Genomic DNA, 5000 nt, shown 5'->3' on the forward strand with positions numbered 1-5000 from the left:
AATTCATCACACACGCTCTCTCTCTCTCTCTCTCTCTCTCTCGGCAGAAAAATTAATGAATGATTGGAAATTCTCTCTCTCTCTCTCTCTCTCTCTCTCTCTCTCTCTCTCTCTCTCTCTCTCTCTCAACAAACAAGGAATGAGAAATTTAACGTTTATATTCGGAACAAAAAATAAAAATGCATAGACGAACAAAGAAAATAGAAAAAAAAACCAATAGAATAAAACAATAAAAAAAAATAAACAAGTTAATGAGAATAAGAAAAAAAATAAGGAATGAAAAAAAGAAGAGATTAATTTAAAAAAATGAGTCACTTAGTTATTTTTGCCTCTTGTTAATCGACCTCGTTTAATTTTGTTTATTTTCGCTTTGTTTTGTTTATTTTGGAGGTAGAGAAGGTAAAGAGAAGCTTCTCCCTACCTCACGCTTCCCCAAACACTCCTTGTCTCTCTGTTTTACTTGGAACCCAGCGTGTGTGTGTGTGTGTGTGTGTGTGTGTGTGTGTGTGTGTGTGTGTGTGTGTGTGTGTGTGTGTGTATGTGTGTGTGTGTTTCTTCGTTTCTTCCTTTTTTTTTCTTATCTAGACCCAAAGTGAGTAAGTAATTCATTGACTCTCTCTCTCTCTCTCTCTCTCTCTCTCTCTCTCTCTCTCTCTCTCTCTCTCTCTCTCTCTCTCTCTCTCTCTCTCTCATAGTTTCCTCACATTTTCCTTATTTTTTCTTATTTTCTCCTTTCACATCGCTTTTTTAATTATAGTTTCTTCTCCTTCTGTCACTTTCTTTTCTTCCTTGGTGTTTTTCCCTTTGTTTTATCTCTTACTTATCTTAGAATCTCACTAATCTTTCCCTCTGTCCTGTCTATCTATCTTACTTTAGTGGTTTCACTGCCTCGTTTTTATTTTTTTTTATTTATTTTCATTATCTTTTTTTTTATTTTCATTTGCCGTCTTTCACTTTGTTTCCTATCTGACAATCTTGAATACGTCTTTTGAAATATTGTCCTTTTTTTTTTTCTCATGGTGTCTATCTCTCTGTGCCTTGATAGGACTGCCTTTAATGTTATTTAGTCCTATCTTTTTTTCATTTCTTTTTTTTTTTATCGAATAACCTTAAATATCTTTCTCAGTGTCCTTTGTAATAGTCTTGATGTTATTCTCACTTCCCTCTCAGATTATCTTTTTGCTGTCATTTTGTTTTCCGGTATTTTATTCATTTTTTTAGCTTCCTTTTTGCTTGGTTTTCTATCTTAAATTCTTACTAAAATCGTGCATATCTTTCGCAGGATTCTACAAGTCTTGGTATCTTACTGTCATCTCGCCCTTTTTATCTTGTTAATGTATTTTAGCTGTTTTTCATTTGTTCTTCTCTATCTTATCTTTGTTTGGTGTCTTTATTTAATTGTTTGTTTAGTGTCTAACTTTCGTTGATGTCATTTATTTTGCGGTTTGTTTTTTTCTCGGTATCTTGTTTTCTTACTGCAATTTTATCGTTTTCTATGAGTAAGTTGCCTTTTGTCATCATTACATTCTTAACCTCAAACTTATTCACGTATCTTTTACTTCCTGTCTCTTTTCTTCTTCTTCTTCTTCTTTGACCTCTAGTTTCGTTTCCCACCGGCCTATCTACGTACACACGCATATTAATTCCATTTTCTGTTCTATTATCAACTTTATCATTGCTGCATCTTAAATCTTAATTTATTCATGTATCTTTTACTTCCTGTCTCTCTTTTTCTTCCCCTTTTTTTTCATGTCTTTAGTTGCGTTTCCCACCAGCCTACTCGTATGTGTGTATGTGCGCACGCATGTTAACTCCATTTTCTGTTCCGGCGTCACTTGCACCCTCGTGTTTATTACATTTTATTCAGTGTCGCAGCGTGTTTCTCACTGTCCTCTTTAACCATCTTGCATTCTGTCGCACGTCTTGATTTCAGAGCGTCTCGTCTTTCGCCCGTCGAGGTGTTTTAGACCGTCTCGAGTTTCGTATTTTTGTCCCTGGTGGAGGATGGGACACTCGAGTCAGAGAACTGGATCTGAAACCCTTTATAAGAAGAGGAGAGAGGAATGCACAATGGCTCGTCTCAGTCTGTGTTTGCATACTGGGATTTGGTGGTTTTTGCTTCGAATGCTATTGAGTTTCGCTGCCTGAGAGGTATCGGGTGAAGCATCGCCGGTCCTTGTCGTGGTTGCCAGTGTTGTTTGTTAATGTTGCTTGTCGTAATGGTGGGAGCAGTGCTAGAGGAAGTAGTAGTAGTAGTAGTAGTAGTAGTAGTAGTAGTAGTTATGACCGTATTCACAAACGCTTTGCTCTCTCAACACGATTATTTTCAAAGAGATGATTAGCAGTGTTCTCATGACTGTTCCTCCTCTTAATCATGTATAAATCTTACTAATCTGTCAGTAAAACTAAAAAAAAAAAACCTTTAAAGCTCGTGTAACTTCAACAAGAGCCCTTTGAAAGTAGTGGAGGTACGGATAGGAATATATCAGATCTTGGTCATAGATTAAAGTATAAGGAAATCTGTAAGAATCTATCAGGCATACTTGTGACAGTCCTTCTTTTAAAATACATGCAAATCTATACCCACCTCTCATCCCTATCCATTTACCAGTCTTTTTTGAAACTTTACATTAGTAGTAGTAGTAGTAGTAGTAGTAGTAGTAGTAGTAGTAGTTTCACACTTTAGAGCTCAACAAATTTAATGTGCTCTGGTCTAAATTATTGTAGTTTCCAGGAGTGTTTTCATGATTTCCAGTGATAGTTGAACAAGAGCACACCTTCAGTAGTAAAAAGCACTTATGAAAATCTAAGTAATCATCCATGCGGCCTTTTAAAATGACTACTATGGAGGAAAAGCATTTAACACCGCCGGCGCATTTTCTCTTCCCATCCTCTCTCACTTCATCTCTATCTACACTAAAAATCAATAATCTAACCTAACTTAACGTAACCTAACCTAACCGAACTTAACCTAACCTAACCTAACTTAACCTAACCTAACCTAATCTAACCTAAACTCAACCTAACCTAACCTAAACTAACTAACCTAACTTAAACTAACCTTACCTAACCTAAACTTAACCTAAACTAACCTAACACATTCAACACACCATCTTCTCATCTCATCCTTCCCTCACTTCACCTTCATCTTGACCTTTTAACCTTTCCTTCCCTCCATACCAGTGCTTGGGTTACCGTGGCTGTCTTCCTCCCGCCACTGGTAAAGCATTTTGTATTGGTAAATCATTCAGTCGACACAGACACGGCGTGGGAGTCTTCTGTCCTGAGATGTCTCACGGAACGCTCCCCTGATCTAGATGGTGGCTGTGACAATGACTGGGTGACAATGAGTGGTGGTGGTGGTGGTGGTAATGGTGGTACTGAAAAAGCTTGAAGTCTCACTGGGGTATAGAACGATTCACAAGACTAAAGGCAATGGATAGAATCTTTCAGAGCATCTATATGAAAGAAAAGCAGTTTAAAAGAGTTGATTATTCAATGTCTAGTTAGTATTACCCTCGACGTGGCTGTAGAAGTAATAATAAATCCTTTAGAGTAGTTTGTGAATGGGCTGTTTTGTCAAGTAATCCATATATCATCAGTATTTTCTCCATAATAGTGTTTGAAATGTTTAAATTAATATATAAGGGTGATGTTTAATAGTAAAGGGAATAATCTGTTTACATCCCAGGCCGGCAAACTCAGACAAGGCACCACACACTCAAACACACAGCATTCACACAGTGCATTCAATTATAAACTATCTACTGTTTCCGTTACGAGGTCGCCACAGAGGATCAATCTTCTCAAATTCCAGGTATGCGCTTTCCTCAGTTACATCCATCACAACTATATCCTTCACTGCATCCATAAACCTCTCGGGTCCTCCTCTTTTTCCTCTGCCGGGTGAATCCATCTCCAGCATCCTCCTACACACGCTTGTCTCTCCTGTTGACCAAGCCATCTCAGTCACCTATTACAAACATGTCTTTCTCAGCTCTTCCTCTCTTTCTCTCAGGTAGATCAGTCCTAAGTATCCTTACACATAAGCCTCGTTTCTCCTGGCACTCCCAAACCATCTCAGTCTCTCCCCTATATCTTTTTCGGCGTCATAACTGAGATACAGCGCCGTGGCTTATTCATATTCCCCTCTTCTACAGGTCACATTGGTGCAGCGAGAACCACTGTAGCAGCAATCACTGAGGCACCACTGCTATAAGGAACTGACGCCGCTGTGACCATGGGACGTGTCATCAGCAGGAGTAAGGTGAGGAGCGTGCGGTGTCGTCAGTTCTGAACCATTTAATAACTGCTTCATAACTCCTTTATAATCACTTCCTCTCCAGCATCTGTCTCCATTTCGCGTTTCCCTTCCCGTAGCGCGTCTTTTTGTCCCATTTCTCGAGTAATTCTGGCAAGTCTTGGGGGCGCCAAACACGACACATCACCGCGACCTTCTCCTGTCTCTCTCACCATCAATCTTCATCATTTAAATCACTTTTTTTTCTCTAATTCTAAGGGAATATGTATTTTTTGTCATGTTTTTGTTTTTATTTCCGTGTTTCTCTCTGGTTTTGTTAGTTGAAACATGTCCAATATGTTGTTATTTGTTTTTATTTTTGTGTTTTCTGTTTTTTTTTTTTTTAGCAAGAAAGAATAAAAATTAGTAGTTTCTTTCCATAATATAAAGTTTTATCATGTTTTCTTTTTTCTTTTTTATTTGGTTTTCCCTGCTTAAAATATAATCCTATTTATTTGTTTATGCATTTTTTTGTATATATAGCAAGAGTAAGAACAAAAAATGGTAGCTTTTCTTCATAAACATCAATTTTTATCATGTTTCTCTTTATTTCCGCCTCTCTTTTTTCATCTGTTTGGTTCGGTGCTCGGAACTCTCCTCTCCTTTTAAGTTATGTTACATTTTTTATGTCTGTGTAGCAAAAAATTGAAAAAAAAATTAGATTCTGTCCATGTTTTCAATCTTTCTTAATCTTTCTTCA

The 5000-nt window shown here is 37.4% G+C and overlaps 1 protein-coding gene and 1 long non-coding RNA gene across 5 annotated transcripts in view; one reads left to right on the forward strand and one right to left on the reverse strand.

Annotated features, from left to right (window-relative positions):
- The window catches only part of LOC135091869 (myogenin-like), a 31452-nt gene that overhangs the window by 17730 nt on the left and 8722 nt on the right, over positions 1 to 5000 (reverse strand). The gene's annotated exons all lie outside the window — the stretch shown is intronic.
- LOC135091872 (uncharacterized) overlaps positions 1 to 5000 on the forward strand; it is a 15736-nt gene that overhangs the window by 7553 nt on the left and 3183 nt on the right. For all 4 annotated transcript variants that reach the window (XR_010262665.1, XR_010262663.1, XR_010262664.1 and 1 more), the window contains exon 3: positions 4161 to 4267. This is a non-coding gene — a long non-coding RNA (uncharacterized LOC135091872). The remainder of the gene's footprint in view (positions 1 to 4160; positions 4268 to 5000) is intronic.

This window comes from Scylla paramamosain, chromosome 38 (genome assembly GCF_035594125.1).
Source record: "Scylla paramamosain isolate STU-SP2022 chromosome 38, ASM3559412v1, whole genome shotgun sequence".
Taxonomy (NCBI): domain Eukaryota; kingdom Metazoa; phylum Arthropoda; class Malacostraca; order Decapoda; family Portunidae; genus Scylla; species Scylla paramamosain.